The 23287-nt window shown below is 42.9% G+C and overlaps 1 pseudogene and 1 gene segment (V, D, J or C); one reads left to right on the forward strand and one right to left on the reverse strand.

Moving 5' to 3' along the window:
• The window catches only part of LOC103161202, a 359419-nt gene that overhangs the window by 172369 nt on the left and 163763 nt on the right, over positions 1-23287 (forward strand).
• On the reverse strand, positions 19142-21343 carry LOC100754921 (annotated as a pseudogene).

Here is a 23287-nt window from a genome sequence, read left to right on the forward strand (position 1 = left end):
GTAGAGCCCTAGACTCAGGGCAGAGACTCAGTAAGATTCCCTGGTTAGAGCACTGTGTGGGTTCAAGTTAGATAAAACCAGGACATCAGGCAGAGTCAGTGACCCCTGACCCAGGTGACCTTTAGGTTCTATTATGTCATCCTCACCCACACATGGTCAACAGTCCCAGCCCTAACGCAGCTGTGGTGCTGGTAATAAAATGTGTGCGGGGCCCCAACACTGAGACATGAAGTCAATGTAGCTAGTGACGCTCACTGAGCATGTTAGCTGCCAACAGCTCCTAACACACTCAACTAGGAATGTGTCTGTTTTTCTTTTCTATTTACTTGTTAAGGTTTAGCTTAGATACTTCCCCCTTAATTTAATTGGCCTAATTTAACATATTAATCTCTTTTCTTCCCTTCAGGTTTCTGTGGGTGTTATTTACGTTGCTATCAAAGAAACATGATGTGAAGGACCTGTGGCTAGTTCTGAGCTGGGGTTCTGTGACAGTGTGAATGTATTTGGCCCCCAAGAACTCATAGGGAGTGGCACTATGTTGGAGGAAGTGTGGCCTTGTAGGAGGAGGCTGAATGATACACACCTTTAATCCAGACTGTGGGGCTGGAAGGCACACTTTTAATCTGATGTTCGAAGCCTTTCGGTGTGGGGGGACAGGCTTTGAGAATATACTGCCCAGTGAGCCAGTTCGTATCCTGTTGCCTCTGAGTCAAGATGTAAGGACTCACAGCTCCAGCACCACATCTGCCTATACACTGCTCTCTGAAATGATAATGGATTGAACCTCTGAAACTGTAAAGTGAGCCCCCTCAATTAAATGTTTTCTTTTTAAGAGTTGCTGTGGTTGTGATGTCTCCTCATGGCAGTAGAAACCAAACTAAGACAGGTTCTTTATCTGAACTCAGATGTACTCAAGTTGTGGCTCTGACAGGACCCAGAATAGAGAATTATCCTCATTGGCACTCTGGGTCACATGCATAGTGTCATGAAAGAGTGGTGGGCACTGGAAAACAGGCTGTGATGTTTGTTCAATAAAAGCATGAAGCTACCAGGGAACTGATCTAGGTCTGTCAGATAGTCATGGAGTTGTGTTGCCTGTGATGATGAAACAGCTGTGGCTGCAACACATTGGTGTCCTGAGAGTCCTGGAGAAGTGGCATGGATAGGACTCTATATTCATAGCTTCAGCCATAGGAAGATATCTGGAAGGCGCAGGCAGGAGCACAGCTGCTTCTACAAAGAGATTCTACCTTCTCTGTCCTGCTTTGCCTGCATGTGAGGTAATGCTCCCAAGAGGGAGCTGGGGCTTTAAGAGAATGCTACACAAAGAACCAACTCTTTGTTTCATTGATTCTTTGTACTGTTTTCCTAGTTTCTACTTTATTGATTTCAGCTCTCAGGTTGATTATTTCCTGGCGTCTACTCCTCCTTGGTGAGTTTGCTTCTTTTTGCTCTAATGCTTTCAGTTGTTCTGTCAATTCTCTAATGTGACTTTTCTCCAGTTTCTTCATGTGGGCACTTAGTGCTATGAACTTTCCTCTTAGCACTGCTGTCAGAATGTCCCATAAGTTTGGGTATGTTGTGTCTACATTCTCATTAAATTCTAGGAAGTCTTTAATTTCTTTTTAATTTCTTCCTCAACCCAGGAATGGTGCAATTGGGTGTTACTCAATTTCCAAGAGTATGTAGGTTTTCTGCAATTCGTATTGCTGTTGAATTCTAGCTTTAATGCATGGTGATCTGATAAGATACAGGGGGTTATTTCAATTCTTTTGTAACTATGGAGGTTTGCTTTGCTGCCTACAATGTGGTCAATTTTAGATATTTTAGGTTCTGGATCTGCTACCTATAACTCCACTGCCCTGGATAGTCTTTGTTAAAAGTCAGTGAACTCTTCTGTTGGTCCCTGTTTTATCTTAGTATAGGTTTTCACTCTTTATCCTGGTTCACAAACCTTGTCCCAGGCATTTAAGGCTGCTGTCTCCATAAGGACACTATGTGCTCCTGATATGCAGCCTGAACCTTTGGGTCAGCATAAAGACCCTTACCAAGAATCTTAACTTGGGGAGCTTCATAACCTTTCTTTATGCCTTGAAGCTCGAGGGCTTTTGCTGCATCCCTCCATAGAGCCCTCCACTGTATTTGAGATGAATTTTCAAGCACAGCTGATATTAGGTGTTCACAATCTATGGGTATTCCCTATTGAATGTTGCCCACAAATTTAATAATTCTTTGACATAAGGGCTATGGAGACCAGATGAGATGACAGAATCCTTGATCCCTTTCAGATCTTTTAGTTCCCATTGATATGCCATCTGACCATTTGTGTGCTTTTTGGATGGCGTTTTTTCTGTTCTTTCTGGGAAGACCAGTGGTGTGCATATAACAACCTTAGGAAGGTTTTCCTGGTGTTTGATTGGAGTAGGTGCATCGGATTGGAAGGAATCTGATACTGTGTCACCAAGGCTTGGAGCTTGGTGACCATTGTCTCATGAAGAGATTGAATTTCATGAATCATATAAGACTCTAAGAATTTCCTTGTTTCTTCATTTACACGTGTTGGGAACCATACAGCTTGGCATGAACCTTTAGGCCAAACTTGGCAAGCCACACAGTAATAGAACTGTCTTTTGATTATAAATGGCTTCTAGAAGCATGAACACTCAGAAGGAACAACATGATCCAGCCATCAATCCTTTGTTCCAACCACAGGCACACTTACCTAAGCAAACCTCCCTCACCCCACCACCCATGAACTTTTTACCCTGCCAATATCCTCTTCGATAGTTTTCTGATATCCTGCTTGAACTAACACCTGGCTCTTGGCCTCTTCTCCCCCTCCACTTTACCCCACTCTACTGACTATATAAGCTAGACAGGGAAAAATAAAATTTGCCACTTGATCATGTCTTGTGGTCATTCTCTCTGCATGTCTTTTCCCCATTCCTCTCCCTGGACTTCTTGCCCTAGGTTGCCGTCCCACGGGTCAGAACAACTACATACACATGATTTCAAACCTTTAATATTCTCATCCTTAGTGTCTGAATGGCATACAAATTGCCTTCTAAATATCCAATCCTAGACTGCAGCTTTTGGCCTGTGGCAGTAGATTCATCAGACATGGAACAAATTGTCTGTGCCAGTTTGATAATTCTGTCCTGGCCCTTAGCTATCTTCCCATTCAAAGCATCAGACATGAAACAAATTTTAGTTTCTATTTGGCCATGAGTTTGTTCTACCTGTGTCAGTAATGTAGTAAGGCCAGACTTAGTATTTTCAACTTCCACAGGAGATAATAAGCTGTAGATTTCTTCCAGACTAATATGGCTTGATGAATCAAGACCCCCTAAAACAATGGCCCAGATGATCCACCATCCAAAACAGCTGAGACCATGCAGCTTCACAGACCACTACAGTCAGGATTTGGCCAGGGTTCTGGATTTTGTCAGGATCCCCTTGGGATTGACAGCACCCCCAAACAGCAGGAAGCAGTTTGGAGAGAACTATGCCCACATTCCCAAATACTGTTTATACATGTTTCTTTTCATTTAAATGGGGTTGGTTGCAAATGGTTAATGATGACAGTCAGCTCTTTCTTAAAAAGTGAAATATAATATAGAAATGAGTATTTTACATTGGCATGGATTTTGGTTTATTGATACAAACTTAAGGTCAATTTTGTTATATGTATATTTCTATTCTTGTTTAGGTGTTGTGTTTATACAGCTCTTTTCAAAAATGTAATGTATAAGTAAACACAAATTTTAGATAGCCACCTATAATAGTCAAAACTTACATTAGTTAGGGATATGTGTGTGTGTGTGTGTGTGTGTGTGTGTGTGTGTCAAATGGATAGATATTCTTCAAAAGCTTTAAAAGGCCTACAGAATATGGCATTTAACATGGTTTATTAGGGTTTTTCATGACAATGATACACAACTGCTCCTGGCAAGACCAATTATGTCGGAGAGGAAGACAGATATCAAAGAATCTCATTATGGAGTTTGCCTTCAACATAACAGGGATAGCTATTTGGGCAAAAAACTGTTCTTGCCTGGAATGCTTGAAAGCACTCTGTCCAAACTGAACAAGCAGGTTACAAAGATAAGTGACTGTTGAACTTGGCAAGGCAGAGGATAGTCCCTTCAGGGTCCATCTTCATCAAAAAGTCTGACAAAAACTATGGCCTATGGGCTAAAAATGGATGCCCCAACATTACAGAGGAATTTGGGATGACTGTCCATGCATTGAGATGTCTCTGTCAGTTCTAGATATCTTCCTTGATGGAGATGAAAAAAGATAGCTATGGTTATATTTTTCCTTACTTATGATTAAAAATAAGTTATGCATGAAACTTTAGACTCATGAAGATAGATGATAGAATATTTTCTTTAAGTTTCACCAAATGTTAATGGACTAGACAATATTAACTAAGGTTCTTGCTTGATAAATGTTTTGTTATATATAATTTTACTGTGTTAAAGTTAAAACATTTTTTATTAAGACAAAAAAGAGATGATATGGGATATCTTTCTGCATGATCTGAATATATGTTTCTCATATTGGTTGATGAATAAAGCTGTTTCAGCCAATGGACATGCAGGATTTAGCCAGGCAGGAAATATAGGCGAGCCTACCAGACTAGGAGAAAGCTGGGAAGAGTAACGAAGAAGTGACTCGCCAGAAAGACGCCATGTAGCTGCTGAGGAAGGAAGCAGTCTGGGCATCACTGGTAAGCCAAGACCACGTGGAAATACATAGATTAATAGAAATGGGTTAATAATTAAGAGAGAGCTAGCAAAATAGAATCCTGAGCCATTGGTCAAAGAGTTTATAATTAATATAAACCTTTGTGTGTTTATTTTGGACTAAATGGCTGCAAGACCAGGCAGGATGGAAACTCCCATCCACAGGAGACCACTTCCTAAATATAAAACAGTAGCACAAACACTGAGAGAAACAATTAATAAATGGGATCTCTTGATACTGAGAAGCTTCTATAAAGCAAAGGACACAGTCAACAAAACAGAATGGCAGCCTGCAGCATGGGAAAATCTTCACCAACTCCACATCTGAGGGAGGGATGATCTCCAAAATACATGAAGAACTCAAGAAACTAGACATCAATACCAGATAATCCAATTTAAAAATGGGGTACAGATCTAAACAGAGAACTCTCAACAGAGGAATCTCAAATGATCAAAAGGCACTTAAGGAACTGCTCAACATCCCGAGTCATTAGAGAAATTTGAATTAAAAAAACAAACTCTGAGATATTTTCTTACCCCTTCCAGAATGACAAAGATCAAAGACACTCATGACAACTTATGCTGGAGAGGATGTGGAGTAAAGGGAACACTCCTCCATTGCTGGTAGGAGTGCAAAGTTGTACAGCCACTGTGGAAATTACTATGGCAGTTTCTCAGAAAACCGAGACTCCATCTACCTCAAGAACAAGCAACACCCTCTTGGACATACACCCAAAGGATGTACACTCATACCACAATGACACTTGCTCAGCTATGTTCATAGCAGCATTATTCATAATAGCCAGAACCTTGAAGCAACCTAGATGCCCCCCATCAGAAGAGTGGATAAAGAAATTGTGGTACATTTGCACAATGGAGTACTACCCAGCCGCAGAAAACAATGACATCTTGAAATTCCAAGGCAAATGGACAGAACTAGAAAATGCCATCCTGAGTGAGGAAACCCAGACAAAGAAAGAAAAACATGGTATGTACTCACTCATAATTGGATATTAGACATAAAGCAAAGGATAACCAGCCTACAGTCCACAACCCCAGAGAAGCTAGGTAACAAAGAGGACACTAAAAGGAAATACATGGACCCACCTAGGAATGGCAAATAGACAAGATCTCCTGAGTAAATTGGGAGCATGGGAGGAGGGTGGTTGTGGAAGGTGAGAGGGGAGGAAGGAGAGAAGTGGAGAGGAGGGAATGAGGAAATACAAAATTATACACTTTGGGGAGAACAGTGCACTAGAAAGCCAATTGTTATAGCCAACAGATGTGCCAAAAGAGAGGCTGTAGTTGTTAAAGAGCTCCCCATGAAGGGGAGCTCTGCTCTGCACTGGAACAACAGGAAGAGCCAGAACCCACCCAGCCAAGTTTCTAGTTTGTGAAAAGAGAAAGCCTACAGTGTTGTTTGTCCAAAAAAAGTTATTTTCCAACATACAAAAGCTAACTCTATTGTGATCAAAGAAACAAGGGGCCCATCCCATGGTTTCAGCTGAACCATATGACTGTTCCTCAACACAGTAACAGACTCCTTCCACTGGATCCACACCCCAAAACAAAGTTGCTTTAGATCAAGGTATTCTTTCACAGCAGCAGAAATGAAACTAATACATCATGCAAGACCTGGCTTGTCTCTCTAGTAAATACAGCAGGGTTGAGCTACACACAGAGGGCACTGAAGCCAATTCCCTGCTTTCTCTGGAAGTTCTCACCAGAACCTACTTGTCAGAACTCTTACCAGAAGGACGCATGTTTTCTGAAAGCCATATGAGCATTTCAGGAGATGAAAAAAAATCTTCAACCAAGGAAGTGAATTTGACAGGGTTGCTTCTTCTCTTGGGTGGAACATAGACTGGAAAGGCTCATCCCTCCCCACTTCCAATTGTCTTCATAAACTCTGACTGAATGCCATAGCAAGGTTTTTTCCCACTAGTTCTCTCAAGATGGAGGTGACATTCTATGGATGACAGGCATTAAGTTTCCCAGGAGACACCTTAGCAGTTCACATAAGGCTGCTATTTATCACCACACACAAAATGTCACATATCTGCTATTTGTGCAACAGACAGTAGGGTAAAGCAGGCATGGAGGTCAGGTCCCTTCATCCTCAAAGATCTGAGTGTTCAGCTTCTCCCAGAAACTGTAAGTGGGGCCTGTTTCAACATCTGGGTTGCTCTCACAGCTGTAGAGACAACGTCTGACACATTCTAGGACAGATACTCCCCCACTAAAGGGCTGTGCTCATTAATCCCAAGGCCGAAGTGTACTCAGTTTGTGAAACACTTGTGACACCCTATGTTTCTTTTGTGTGACAATTCTTAACTGAAAACTTTGTCTCATTATATAATGGCTTTTCTGCTGAATCTTCCCCCATTTTCCCCTGCAAACTGTTTATAACGCCCTGTATTTCTTAATAAACTTCCTTCATCTAAGACTTCCTGGCCCTAGCTCTCCTGTCTTCTTTATCATATCTAGTCCTCCCCTTGGGGACCCTCTCACTGAAAAAACTGTCCTGCTGGACCAGGTCAATAGGCAACCAGACAGGGACCTAAGTATGAAATAGGAGTGTCTACAGTCATAAAATATAAACAGAAGAGAAGTCAGACTCACAAGCCCAGAGCAGAATGTTTGCAGGCAGTCTAGCAGGACAACCAGACAACAGCTTCCTCCAGATACTAGGGATCCAACCAACACTCAGACCAACCCACCTCCACCTTTGCCATTGGCCTGTACAGGGAGCCAAGCAGGACCATTCAAAAGTGCCTGTGGGCAGGGGTTGGAGTAGTGAGCACTAACTCATAAGTCAAAACAGCAAAAGATCTATTTTCCCACCTACCAGTAGAAGATGAAAGAAAATGGCCCCGAAGGCTCATAGGGAGTGGCAATATTAAGAGGTGTGGACTTTTTGGAGTAGGTGTGGCTTTGTTGGAGGAAGTGCATCACTATGGGGTGGGCTTTGAGATCCAAAATGCTCAAACCAGGTCTAGTGTAACATTCACTCCTGCTGCCTGTAGATCCAGGTGTAGAACTCTCAGCTACCTCTCTAGAACCATGTCTGCCTGCACACTGCCATGCTTCCTGCCACGATGTTAATGGACTAAACCTCTGAAATGTTAGCCTGTCCCAATTAAATTTTTTCCTTTATAAGACTTACCATGGTCACAGTGTCTCTTCACAGCAATGAACCCTTAACCAATACAGAAGTCTCGTTTCTGTTTTCACTCCTTCATTTCTGTCTATCTGATTTTACCAGGTCAAACTTATAAACCTAATTCCCCAAACCCTCTCTCAGATAATAAATGGACTAATGATCCTCTTCCCCATTTGAATATATCCACCCCTCCCAGATCATCCAGTCCTGAGCAGAGAAGCTGACCCTGCATGTGGAATTTGTCCTTCCTACGTCAAACTCACAGGACTTTCCTCAGAAGGTCCTCAACTGGATGTTAATGCCTAAAGAATGATTGCTCCGACTACAGAACACATTTTCCCAATTGGAAAATTACCCTCACTTTAAATAAAATAACATAATTACATACATGCACACACACACACACACACACACACCTTTTCTATCTTTATTTTCTCATCCCAGTCTACAATCTCAAGAACCTATCACTAAAGGAGAGCCAAATGGTCCAGGTCAATTGAGACCTTATGACGAGGGGTGGATTTTCTTTATGACATCTTAGGTGAAAAATTATCCCACAGCAGGGTGCCCTGTGGCCATTTCTTGCACATCAGTCACAGCCTCTGTGACTCTGGTTAGTGGTCACTATTCACTATGCTAGATGAAGTCTGCCTTTCTAGAACACTGGAAGAGCATGGTTTACTCACTTAGCTTTTAATGCAGATTCATGCTCCTTACCTTTATATGCAAGGAAGAAAAGGGCCTAAGGGGAACTTTCTGTGGCCTGGTTTAAACCATTAGTGGGCTTCAAGACATCCAGAGGGATGGATATCAGACTTTCAACCTTCTCATGGGGCTCCACATTCACACCAAAACCTCAATCCCAGTATCCTGCTTAATTCCCCTTGTTTGGTGACCCAGTGGTAGCTGTTAAGTTGCTAGAACTGTCTTCTCTGTGGTTGGCAATCATGGGAAAGTACAGAAGTGTGGGTCAGAGCAGCAATCACTGTGGCATGCCCCTCATTCCTACTCTAGTGGGGTGTGACTGGCAGATTATACAGACCATATCTCAGGGAAAGAAGAAGCAAGACACAAGCCATATCAAGGCTTAGGGTACACTGAACACTGATTCTCTATCTATTGCTGCCTAAAGGGCCAACCTCCACCACCACAGGGCTCAGAGGGAACCCATCGAGTCTATGAATTCTATGATTTTTTTATATCTGAGGGGGTTTGGGAAAAAGACACTCTCTTGATGATTTTCTTCTTTATCCCCTATCCTTCTGCCATACAGTTCTTTTCTATAGCTTATATACCTCTGTATTGATTAAAATCTCTTTATTCAAGAAAACACCAGGGCAAAACACAGGCCAGAGCAAGGTTATAGAACCCAGCAAGCGCGGCCAGAACAAAAGGGGCTCGGGTCTCCACGAGCAGTCTTTAAGAAGCCTCCCTTACGTCACCTTGGCTTTCCTACACCACGCCCTTATGGGCGAGTCCCAGGTCCACCTGGTACCTGTCCCAGGGCGGGGCTAGGGTGTTTCCCTACAATTCCCCTTTTAGTCTAAAAAGGATTAAAACTTAATAGTGCAAAATATCCAAAACTAACGATCATAAAGGTGAAATACAAGAAGATAATAATCTGCTATGGTACATCCTATGTCTATTCCAGCTAAGTCTTAAAGTCATGTGGAAAAAGTGTCTAACTTGAACACCTTCTTCCAATCCCAACTCTAAACAATAAGAAGGTCATTCTTAACTAGACTTACACTACCCTAATAAACAATAATGGGGAACGGGGGCGTAGCATCTTCTAGGTTACTTCCTGCTGAAATGGGACGATGATAGTCATGTGGGGGCCCTGTGGGAAAAAAAATGCCAGTACAGGGAAAGTCTCTAATGAGTTATGTCTAGTCCATGTTAGATGAGATTTGTTTGATTGAAGATCTACGTTGAAATCCTCAACTTGATTGAAGTCATTACTCAAGGTTCTGGTTGGAGTGTCAGTCGAAATGGAGTGAGTTGAATCCAATGCAGTCGGGGAGGTGTAGTCCAATTCTTTTTCCGGAGCATTCAGGGATTGCTGTCAGGCTGGTTCTTGTTGGCTGTATGGGACTCAAACATAAGTGTCATCAGAGAAATGTTCGCTTGTTCATGTATGTGTACCGGGAAAGGCAAACCTTGAAGAACAACAATTATGAGAGGGTGAGGGCCTTGAAAGAAAAAGCCAAGAAAAGACGAAGATAGTCCTCTTATTCTTCATTTATTCTGTATTACAGCAATTGGCTTACACAGAAACTTTAAAATGTTGTTAAATAACATGCTTGGATTTTAGAGTAGGAAAGCCAAATCCAACTCTAAATCCAGCATCGATTTAATTGAATAGGGACTAGGAAATGAAGAGAAATAGAGTTATTCGAGAGACAGATGTAAAGTTTACCGTATGGCACATTCCTTTTGTTCGATGGTTATAGCTACGTTCTTTCCTTAAGTATCCACACATGTAGTGTCCTTTGACTTCTAGAGGGGGGTTCCTCAGTAAATACCTGTCAGTCATCCTTGTCGAGAGGATTGTCTTCCTCAACTCGAATCTTGATCAATTTTTATGGTATCCAAAGATTTTCTTCTCCTGTGGAGACAAAAGCAAAACCCCTACCCCAACGTAATACATGTCCAGGTTTCCATACCGAGGTCAGCACATCTTTGAAATACACTGGTTGGTTTAGTTCAGCAGTTTTTTCCGTAGTCCAGTGTCTTTCCGCAGCTGTTTGTCCACTGTCATTGGCATTAAGAAAGTTTAACGTTAATAAAGCATTGTGCAATCTATGTTTGGGGGGTTTCGACTTACAGGCTTGCCTATGGAGCATCTCCTTAAGTGTCCTGTTGGACCTTTCAACGACAGCTTGTCCTGTAGGGTTGTGTGGTATACCTGTGACATGCTTAATGTTACAATATTTGAAGAACTGTTCCATTTTTGTGGAGACATGTGCTGGAGCATTGTCAGTTTTTATCTGCGCCGGTATGCCCATAACTGCCATCACCTCCAGTAGGTGTGTAATAACGGAATCAGCTTTTTCAGAGTTGAGAGCAGTAGCCCATTGGAAACCTGAGAATGTGTCAATGGTATGACATATTTCAAATTTCCAAATTCTGTAAAGTGAAAGACATCCATTTGCCAGATCTCATTCCTCTGAAGGCCTTTAGGATTACATCCTGCTGGCAGTGGAGTTTGGTTATAAAAGGAACAAGTAGGACAGTTTCTCATTATCTCCTTGGCTTGTTGCCAAGTGATGGAGAAGCCCTTCTTTAAACCCTTGCTATTTACATGATGCTTTTTATGAAATTCTGAGGCTTCTAGCACAGTGCCAATCAATAAACGATCAATCTCATCATTGCCTTGTGCCAGTGGGCCTGGCAGACCCGTATGGGATCTGATATGCGTAACGTACAGTGGGTTACTTCTGTTTCTGATTGTTTCCTATAACTGCACTAACTGAACTAACTGAGGTTAGTTCAGTATTATCAGGGACAAATTCTGCAGTCTCCATGTGCAAGACGACTCTCTCTGCATATTGGGAATCAGTAACTATATTAAGAGGTTCCGTAAAATCCATAAGCACCATAAGAATTGCATATAATTCTGCTTTCTGTACAGATGTATATGGACTTTGAACTACTTTACTTACCTCACCTGCTTTATAACCAGCCTTACCTGTTTTGTTAGCATCAATGTAGAAGGTAAGAACTCCAGAAATGGGAGTTTGTCTTACAATGTGTGGAAGAATCCAAACTGTCTTTTTTATGAATTTAATTCTGTCAGTTTGGGGATAGTTGTTACTAATTGTTCCCAAAAAGTCGGTAAGAGCTATCTGCCAATATTCATTATCCTTCGATAAGGAGGAAGTTTCATCATTAGTTAAAGGTACTATAATCTCTGCTGGGTCTTTCCCAGTCAACTGACGAAGTTTAATTTGCCCTTTAAAATCAAATCAGAAATCTTTTCTATATATGTCTTTAACTTTTTGTTCTGCTTATGTGGCAGGAATATCCATTCCAATATAGTGTCTTCCCTCTGCATCAGAATCCCAGAAGGGTATTCTCTGGATGGCAAGATAACCAGAATGCAGTCTAGATAAAGGTTTATCCGATCTACATGCGCATCCAATATTCTGTTTTCTACCCATTGTAGCTCTTTTTCTGCCTCAGCCGATAATATTCGTGGACTGTTTAAGTCCTTATCACCTTTTAGTGCCATTTTTAAATGCTTTAAGTCATGTCCTTCCACACCAATAATCGTCTGTAATTGAGAAATTTCTCCCAGTAGCTTCTGAAGACTGCTAAGAGTTTGATAACGGTACCTTCTAATTTGTACCTTTTGAGGTCTGATTCTTTGTAAGTCTATCTTATATCCTAAATAGTTAATAGAATCTCCTCTTTGTATCTTTTCTGGGGCAATTTGTAAACCCCATCTAGGCAGAACCTCCTTCACCATTTTAAACATACGTTCCAAAGTTTCCTCACTAGAATCTACTAAAAGAATATCATCCATATAATGATAAACAAGAGATTGTGGAAATTTTTTTTACGAATTATTTCCAAAGGTTTTTGTACGAAGTATTGACACAAGGTAGGGATACTTAGCATCCCCTGAGGTAAAACCTTCCACTAGTATCTCCGAACTGGCTGTGAGTTATTAAGAGTTGGCACTGTAAATGCAAACTTCTCTCTATCACTTTCTTGCAATGTGAAAAAGCAGTCCTTCAGGTCAATTACTATGATCAGCCATCCTTTAGGTATTAAGGAAGGCAGTGGCATTCCAGGCTGTAGAGCGCCCATAGGCTGAATTACCTTATTTATGGCTCTCAGGTCTGTCAGCATTCTCCAGTTACCTGACTTCTTCTTGATGACAAATACAGAATTCCAAGGGCTGGTAGATTGCTCTATGTGACCAGCCTCTAGCTGTTCCTGTACTAACTTTTCTAGAGCCTCAAGCTTTTCAGAGGTCAAAGGCCATTGCCCTATCCAGACTGGTTCATCTGTAAAGCCATTTCAATGGCAGGGCCTTTGGTTCCTCTGAAGGCCTGTCATTTGTATTTAGTGTCTGTACAGCCTGGATAGTTGGTCACCATTTTCCATGGCATCTTACCCAATCTTTTCTACTATCCAGCGATTGTCTAGAATTTGTATCTGACACTGGAGGGATGTTAATTTGAGTATTCCATTGCTGTAATAAATCACGACCCCATAAATTTATAGCAATATCTGCTACGTAAGATTTCAGTATTCCTTTTTGTCCTTCCGGTCCAATACAAACCATCGAGTTAACACTCTGTCGAACTCTAGATAGAGTTCCAATTCCTAAAAATTGTACATTTGCCTCTTTAAGCGGCCATTTTAGGCCAACTTTTCTGAGTGATAATAGTCACATCAGCTCCAGTGTCCACTAAGCCAGAAATAACTTTATTATTAATTTTAATTTTCAACTGAGGCCTTTTATCATTAATAGAAGCTTGCCAAAATATGCGTTTGTCATTTTCACCAGTCACATGTGATTCTTCATCACTATTCAAACTACCCTCTAGAGCAGTATCATTTTCCACCATAGGCAAGGAACTATCCATTCGTCCTGCGAGAGATTGTCTTCCACTGTTACTGGGAGTGATCGAACTGTTCTCGGGGCAGGGGGCTGCTTGAGTCCCCCTTCCGAGTTTCCTGGCGCCAATAAGTTCCCCTGAAAATCCCTAGTTGATCTGCATTCGTTAGTCCAGTGTTTGCCCTTACCACATCTCCTACATAACCCAGAGGGCAATGACCTGTCGTGTGGGGAATCGATAGAATTTCTCTGTCTACAATTTTTCCTTATATGTCCTATTTTACCACAGCTGAAACATCTATTCTCCTGATGCCTCCATGGACTCCTGGAGTGTGCTCTTCCTATGCGAGGCTCTGGGTCATGGTGGCAATGAGCACTGGCCTCTCGGTACCTGTGTGAGCCCGTGTAAGGTGCTCTTCCTTCCCAAGTCCTTCTGTTGCTATCTTTTCTAATCTCCGGTTTGTTGGGACAGCTGCTTCTGCCCAGATTCCAGCATCTTGTATGTTACAGTCAACATGGGTAGTATGCAAAACCCATTCTTCTAGTGGAGCTGAGTTGATCTTTAGAGGCAAAAGTATTCTTTTGCACATTGGGTTTGCACTGTCATAAGCTAAGGTATACACAATTGAATGTCGTATCGTTGGATCTGCTACCTGTTTGTCTACTGCTCTGGTCAATCTGTCTAAGAAGTCTTTAAATGGTTCTGTTTGTCCCTGTTCTATTTTTGCAAAAGCTTCTATTTGTTCTCCTGATTCACGAACCTTGTCCCATGCATTTAGTGCTGCTTTCCTGCATAGGGACAGCATATGGTCGTCATATTCAGCCTGAATCTGTGGGTCAGCATAAATACCTTCTCCTAGGATTTTTTGGAGGGGTACATCAACTCTGTCCCTGGCGGCTTGCCGTTCTAGGAGCCCGCCTTCCTCCCTGAATAACGCCCTCCATTCAATTAAGCAGGAATTCTCAAGGACAGCTGATGCCAATCCTACCCAATCTGTGGGCGTCACCCTGTTAAAGGTGGCCAATGAATGCAACAGCTGTTTTACATACAGGCTATGAAGACCATACGAGACAACCGATTCTTTAATATGCCTAAGATCCTTTAATTGGGTTGGTTGCCACGTATACGCTGTCTGCCCCTGGGAGTGTTTTTTAGATGATTGTTTGTCCACCACCATGGCCGGGTAGACTAAAGGTGTGTGTGTAACCGCTTTAGGGTGATTGAAACACCTTCTCGAATTGTGCATCTCAGATCGGAGTGAGTCCGTGTCTTCTTGTTCACGATATGTCAGCCTGGTCAGAATTTCCTCACGAGAGGCTTTAATTTCATTCACCATAAAAGATTCAAGGCATGATGCAGAATCCACGATTTGCTTCGACAATTCTCCTGTAAGATTTTCTAGACGAGTAATACGTTCATCCCTAGCTAGCATTTAGGTGGCCTGGAAATAGCCATCCAGAGATTGAAATTTAGAATCAAGGTTGGGATTAATCTCTGCCATGAACTCGGTAGACATTTCCAGTTTGGCAACCCTGGTCTGTAACTCCTCCTGTAAGCTTTGAAACTCAGTTCTAGGTTCATTATAGTCCCTCTCACATTTCCCAGTCATTGATTTAGTGGCATTATCTGATTGTTGGAGCCTATTCTGGGTCTCTTGTACCTTAGTAACAAAGGAATAGGATAGAGAGCCTAGCTGATTTTCTAAGCAGCTGCATACCGTCTCCAACGATTCACAGTCTGCTGCCTGCCTAGCCATTAAGGCACCATGGTCTGTAGCCTGTTTAGTTTGTAGCATCCCTAAACTAGATTTCAGTTCCTCATGGTCTGTAGTCTGTTTGATCTGTAAGGTCTGAATAAGTTCCTGAATCTCATCACGGTCCTTTGCCCAATCGGCCTGTAAAGACTCTAATATGGAGCATCTGTCTTTTTTCATGTTGTTATAAATGTGCTGCACTTCAGCTTGAGTAGTAGACAGATCTGCCTGTATCGTATAGAACATTGAATGGAGCCCATCATCCAGTTTTTGTTCTAACAGCTCAAGAAGCAATGAATAGGTAAGTTTTGATTCATTTAGAGCCTGGCTACGTAAGGCTTGTATGTCCTGCAAGTGGGTGGAGAAATCAGACTTCCTTCTGTTCCTGAGGAACAACGACACGTGAATCAATAAAGTCACAGCTAACAAGACATATAAGACAATATTTTGCAAGTCAGCCTGCTCCTCCAGCAGTGAATGTATATAAGCATAAGATATGTTATACATATCTAACTTGCAAAGGAAATGCAACCATATTTATTGGTAATTCCATTTCTGGTTGCAGTAACCAGGTGCTGGCCAGCAGGTGGCGCAGCGCGTCTATCTAGAGTAGGATCGGACTCAACAGAAATCTGCTTTTGCCACTAAGGAAATCTTTAGAATGTACCTGGTGGATATTTGCGTCAGGCAGGTGGCTGTGCCGACAGCTAGAGTTGAAAGGCTTACCCTGCCAGGGTCTGGCCCAGCAGACGGCGGCTGCAGGTGTAGACAGGCAGGCGGGAACAGGGGAGTAGTAGCAGCATGAAGTGGGTGCTTTCCCTGTGGATGAAAGCTGAAAACCCTCTGCTGTGCGTGCAGGTAGCTCTTGCGTTCAGGCCCTAAGCGCACACACGTAGCTAAAGTGAGTGCGCAGGAAAACTCTCCAGGCAGCCAGAGAGCCAGACAAAGCAGGGCCGCGTCTCCTGCAGGCAGATCTCATGCTGGCAGTGTGGAAATACCGTGGCCGGAGTCAGAGGTCTGGGCTGCGAGATGGGGCACGAGCGTGGCGCGGGGGCCGGGGAAGGAGAAGGCGGGGGAGGGGATGTGCCGGGGCAGCGGTGCGGGGTGGCCGCGTGGTGGGAACTCACTGGATGCTGCCTGGATGCTTCGGCAGGGTTCTCCCAGCCTCTCCTGGGTGCCCCGTGGGCTCTTCTCAGGTGGTAGGGTCGTTTGGGCGCCACCTATATTGATTAAAGTCTCTTTATTCAAGAAAACACCAGGGCAAAACACAGGCCAGAGCAAGGTTATAGAACCCAGCAAGCTCGGCCAGAACAAAAGGGGCTCGGGTCTCCACGAGCAGTCTTTAAGAAGCCTCCCTTATGTCACCTTGGCTTCCTACACCACGCCCTTATGGGCGAGTCCCGGGTCCACCTGGTACCTGTCCCAGGGCGGGGCTAGGGTGTCTCCCTACATACCCCAATAAAAATTTCAAGCAATATGGGAATTACAGTGCAGTACATTCTGTTTTTCAAGTGAATCATAACAATTAATAAAAGTGAAAAAAAAACAGCATGTTTTCTGTATCTCTTACAGGATTAAACATTTTACATATTACAGGTGAAAAACAATTGTCCCATGAACCCACGTGCATACATACCCAAGTAAACTGCTATAAATTAACAGGATGTAAGCAAACAAGATATTCTTTGTTGGGCCCATATATTTTTGGAAATCTATTCCATCCAGTCATGAGTTCTGGAGAGCCCAGAATCTCTATTGTCTTTTAGATGTCAGCTAATGGCCTGTACAGTTCCTAGCCTCGAGAATGACTCCTGTCTGAATTATAGGAGCCTTGGGCCAGGGCAAGTCTACATCCACCCTGAAGGCTACAGAGACACACTGGGGTGGAGTGGCCTGAGGACTTGAGTATGTGCTGTAAAGGACAATCTCTAGGATTTAGGGAAATAATTGCTATCAGCCTTTTATACATGATAATAGATGTCTTCCGCCATTGCCACCACCTTTGAATGGTTACTTAAGATGATGAATCAATAAACCATGGCCTTCAGTAGTCACAGAATGCCATCCTGGCATGATCAGATGTCTCTGTCTCTTCTTTATCATCTTTGGAACCTAAGTTTCCCTCGTCCACACTCCCCCACTCAGAAAAGGACCCAGGACCATCCAGCTGTTTCCAAACACAGCCCAGAAGGCATCAGTCCATGAGAAAAGGCTCTTAAACTCAGGGCTAACACAGACTGTCTGCAAGAATTCTTTTACTGGCAGGATGCATTTTGTGGTTACAAAGAAAGGATTAATCACTTTACTACTTATCTTGAAAGGTATAGTAGTAAACTTAAAGGAATCACAAATCTAACCTTTTATATATGAAAAAGGATCAATCAGTTCTACTTTAAATCTTTAGGGTACACACCCCCTCCTCTATAATTGCCTTATATCAAGAGGTCATCAACCAATCCAAGCAATAAAGTAAATCAGCCAATGATAATCAGGCTGCTTTGTTCTTGTTCCCTGACCTTAAGGAGCTCCTCATTCAACCATGAGGCTTTCTAAAACTTTAGGTTGTCTTCTTGGGTTTTCAGCTCAAAGCAATTTGACAAAAACATAAGTTATTTTGAAATCTGTTTCAGCTGTGAGGCAAGCCCAACCTGTGAACACATATGATTAGAATATTCTAAACTAGCTGCACTAAAAGAACTCAATTATTTTTCTTAATCATTAACCTAAGCCATAGTCCACATGGCTCATCAATAGCAACACATGTGTTTGGCCTGTGTCACACTTCCTTGTTTTATTTTTTGTCACAAAACTCTATTTAAACTAACACTATAATTATTAACATTTAGACAGTACTCTAAAAAACAAATCATCTTCATTATAATCCACAGATGAAAGTACACAGTAAGACAGGATAACTGCATGACATAAACACACTGTATTACAGGCAGTCGGGACCTCCCCACACCCTTTCACACCATGCCAGATACCAGAGACAGGTGGCTGTGGTAAACAAGTAAAGGCACAGGGGAAGCAAGGACATTCTGGAGTCTGTGGTCATGGAGTTTGGCCTATCCAAGACTCATCCATCAGGGAATCTCCTCCCTTGGACTGACACCTCCAACCTCAATTGCCACCTGTTGCTTATCTAAAACCAGCATCCGTTCTGTGCTCTCAGAGCCTTCCTCCCTGAGACTCGGCATACACTTTCACCAGACTGGGTTCTTTGCAATGTTCTGACAGTGGGGTCCTGGAAAAGCTGTTTCCATAAGGCTGTGGATCACATACTTAGTAAACAACGGATCTGTGTTAATGGTGATGTTCTAAACATCAGTTCCCTCTCTTAGCATGAGGAGATGCTTCTGTGATGCAGCAACGCTTCCTGAACTGGATCCCAAGTCGGCCTTCACTCCCTCCATTCCTCTAAGCAGTGTCCTTGAAATTCTATCCACAGGCTGTAGGAGAGAGGGCCACTGACAAACATGGTGACAAGGGTTGGAAAATGGTCAGTGCTGAAGAACCACATTTTATAGAATCAGCCTGGATACATTCTTTAAAAAGATGTAGACAACTTCCATTAATCTCTAGACCAGATACCTAAAGCCAGGGCGAGAAGACTCCTGGCTCAAGGACTCCTACTATTAACACAGGAGCAAGCTTAGTGCAGCTCCTAACAACTTACAGAAGACAGAAGACACCAATTTGCAGTTTTGAAAGATTTATTCCAGTGTGAGCGTCAGCCTCCTATCAAAGACAGGTGGTATCAGCATCAAAACCCTCCTGTGTCCCCACAAAAGACTCAGGCGCTTCAGAACTGTCGACTTGAGTTTTAATTTGTCTCCTTACTGACATTCATATTTTCTTTTTACTTCTCTTCCTTTGAAGGGGCCAGGAGGCTAACTCAGTTTCACCTTGGTACATTTGCACGTTGTGTTTGAAGTAAAGCAGCTAGTACGTCTTCGTACTTCATAATCTTAGTAGCTGCTATTCGAAAAGCCATCCCAAAGAGCCAATAGCCTATGAAGATATAAATATGACCAAAGACAACTCTTAAGTATACCACTGCTTTTTGGCTCTGTCTTATTGTGCGGATTTTAAATGGAAGGGGTCCACTGTCTACACTCCCTCCAGGTCCATCTCCTATGCAGTTTGGAGGCTCCCAACCTACATGACAATGGCAATTCCGATGATTATTGCATACTCCTCTAAAATTGCACTTTTTCGGGAAGCAGTCGTAAAACAGTAAAGATAAAGACCCTCAATCACACGTCCAACATCTGTTAATTCTGTTGCACTATGTTCATCAATCCCAAAACAGGAGAACCCAGAAATAACTGACTGATGGAATGAAATGTGATCCTGCAAGTTTGGAAGGTGGGTGACATTGGTACATTGCAACCTTCCACACATCTTATCGAGATCGGAGCAAGATGAGTACCTGAGGCTTACTTTTTCTCTCTGACAATGTCCAAACCGGAACTTTTCCTTGTTGATTTCATAGCACATTCGATTAGCTGCTTGAGCACCTGCAACAAAGATTTCCCTGCAATGTACATTGCGATCGGTGCAGTTTCCTGCATAGCAGTACCCCTGTTCTGAGCATGGTGTCCCATCCTGCAGATAAAAGTCATTTGGGCAAGTGACTGCACTCCCGCTACAGTACTCCGGAAGATCACATATGTTCTGGACGCTTCTGCAAAGCGTCCCAGGAGGACTATAGGTGCAGTTTGCACAGCATGATTCTTTATCACAAATGCTACCTGTTGGAAATGTGCAGTCATTCTGACAGCGTGGATCTGTTTGAGCCACAGTTACATTGCTCATTGCCATCTATTCTGAAGTTTCCACAAACACTATAAGTTATTGTTCCATTATGATAAGTAGTAAAATCATTGAAAAGACACTACAACTCACCGGGGATATGGAATATCGCATTTATTTGTGTGAGGGAACAATTTCTGAAATTATCTGTTAGCTGAGGGTTAGGGAACATGATGCAGGTGGACCTCCTCTGGCAAAAACATTCCGTCTCTTTAGCAAACTCTGTACCTATATTCCTCCCAACACGAGTAGCTACCATCACAGGCATGTATACATAAGCTCCTCTATTTCGACCAAGAATGAACAGAGAATTGCGAGTTCATGCAGCACAAATAAGTGGGATGGTTTGCTCGTCCACCGGACCATAGTCAACACAAACTAAAGTTGATGAATCAGGCCTAAATCTATCATAAAAAGTTTCCAAATAGTATCTGTGAATACCACCTCCTGGCATGTTGTAGTCATTAGGAAATGGGTTTCTGTAGGTGTACACAGTTAAAAGAATAACATAGCATCATATATGAATGTTGTTCAGAAAAGTGTCCATTAAAGCAACTAGTGAAAACAAGTAAGTGGCACTCCTTGTAACATTATAGACTAAGACATATAAATTATTGGTTGCTAGAAAATGTCCTTTGATAGCAGCTGGATGGGAAGCGTAGTCTCTACTAGACATTCTGGGAGCCACACTGGAATTTGTTCCAGAGAAGACGGGGTCCAGGTTATGTTCCGTGTGCTTTCCTTTGTTCATAGGCCCCACTGCGCCAGAATCAGCTACTACCTGAGAAATAACATGCTCAAACCTGTGTGAATCACTGAGGGGTTTGATTTCATAGGCAAGGTCATCGAACATGACTACCCCATTCAGACCCCCAGAACAAGTATCCAAAGTGACCGTAGATTGGGGGATCTCCTCCAGGAAGCCAACATAGTAACAATCTACAGGGAAAAAAGGAAAATCCATCTGTAGGGCTCCTTGGTCATCCTGAGTCGTCAGCAGCAAGTGTCTGGGCCAAATGAGTGTCTTTCTTCGCATGTGGATGATATGTCTCTGGCCTCTAAACCGCAAGCTGTAGGAGAGCCTTCCGGGTGCTTGAAATCCCTTGCCATGGTAGGTCACCTTCCGAGGAGTGACCACCTCCGATGAGACATAACGCCATGTGGGACGACCTTGAAAACACTGGCTTGGAACAAGAAGCAGCACCCACAGTGCAGCCAGTAAGAGGGGGGCCCTGAGAGTCACAGATCTTCCTACCAGCCTCATGCCCCAGTTCAGAGATAACACCATGGATGAAACTAGGCTAAAACGCTCTGCTGTGGCCACTGCCTGAGATGGGAGACACTGACAGTGGACAAAGGGCTTCTTCAGACTCCCAGCCCTGCTGGTTCCCCAGACAACTTGAGCACTTAGGTAACAATTATTGGGTGTGGCAGGAGTGAGTCTGGAATTTTAGCTGAGGTTGAGGTGATATAGGGTCAAAAGCAACGTCTTTAAGTTCACCTGAGAGAGAAGAGGCTGAAGAAGCCAGACTGTCTCTTCTGAACTCATTCTTTTTTATTTGCAGTCATACAAAATACAAGAACACCCTGTCAGTTATCTTAATGTATTTGGTCCCCAATGTTACTCTGGTCTGTTTCTAGAGGTCAAGTTTTCTTGATATTTCGAGTCATATTTGTAACGTTTATGGGACTGAGTAAATACTGTGAATATAAGCCTTTTTGCTATGATTCTTTTTATTCTAAATATTGTTTTAGGTTTTCTTAAGCTATTTACAAATGGTTTTACGTTTTTGGATATTACTTGAGTGTTTTGGGATTTCCACATGTTGAATTTTCTCCAATACTATGCACTCTGAGTGCTGTTCCTGGCTCCAAGCCAGTTTTTTCAAGGCTGTCACAAATGGCCTTATATCTCATCAGAGGTGGTCATTCCTCAGAAGGAGACCTACCTTGGTAAGGAATTTCAACCTAAGAGTTCAATCTCAAATACCTTAGAACTCTAGAATATTTAAAAATTCTATCTTTTGTGAACATTCTTTATCTCTGACCTTGTCTGAGTCCCAGGTGTTGGTCGCCTTCAACCCTTTCTCTATTTCTTTCCTGAACATTGGGATTTCTTCCTGCAAGCAGGCTGAACAGTTCTCAGCAGGGAATACCAGCATCCACTTTTGGTATGAATATATAAGAAGTGTCACACATGTCCCCTGGGTTTATCATTAGTGCTTTCACTACTCTTATTTTTGTAGAAGGAAAAGCAGCAGATCTCAGTCCCTTTAGAAAGGAAATAGAGAAAGATGCAAATCACAGAGTCCCTGACAAGCCCTGCCTCACACACAAGATCAAAATCTGCAGCCACAGAGATAGGACATAAGGCAGCAGGTATCTTTTATGACATGAGCATATGTTTTATCACTTTACCTCCTATCAAAGTCTCTGTCTTCTTAAGTGTAGAAGGAACAAATCCTCTGAAGGAAGACTGGAGTCAGATTGCAGGTCCCCAACCCTTTCTCTCTCCTACTAAATAGCAGGAGCCCCATAAATAAGCCTCTGCCTCCCTCTATGGCCACAAGTTTCACTGCCCCTAATGCCATCAAGAGGCTCTTAGTAGGGTAGGGAGGGAAGAAGTGGCTGGATCCCTGTCTGGTTGTGGTAACAGAAGATGAAAAACCTGTCATGAACCAGGGTGAAGGGGAAACCGTGCTCTACATCCACACTTTGGGCACAAGGCCTTCTACTGTACTTTGGGTAAGGATTATCAATGCTGATGACTCCATTGTCATTACTCTGAGTCTCTGCAAGCCAGGAAGCTAGACCCCCATGTCCTATGTGGACCTATGGCCACACAAAGCAGAGGGGGGTATTATGACTAAAGTGAAGGGCTTCAGTAGGATCTCTACACAACTGGGGAGTGCCAGACCTAGTCTCTCAAATCCCCTACCTCCTACACCAGGCCCAACCCTGTCAGAGCACCTTGGAGTCAGGTCACAAGGACACGTCACTTCAGCCGATTACAGAGCACAGCTTACAGAGCAGGTCTCAGATGCCTCCTGGTGACCAGATTTATCTCTACATGATCTGCCTAGCCAGATCCAGAGAATTGGCCCGACCCAGCCAAGTGTACTTCAGGTGCAGATCAAAAAGGAAAAAACAGGCAGAGAGAGATGAGAGATGAGAGGAAGAGGAGGGACAGGGGCAGAAACTGTTAAATATTGACACAGCTGTTTCCCAATCC

The sequence above is a fragment of the Cricetulus griseus genome, chromosome 5, assembly GCF_003668045.3.
Source record: "Cricetulus griseus strain 17A/GY chromosome 5, alternate assembly CriGri-PICRH-1.0, whole genome shotgun sequence".
Taxonomy (NCBI): Eukaryota; Metazoa; Chordata; class Mammalia; order Rodentia; family Cricetidae; genus Cricetulus; species Cricetulus griseus.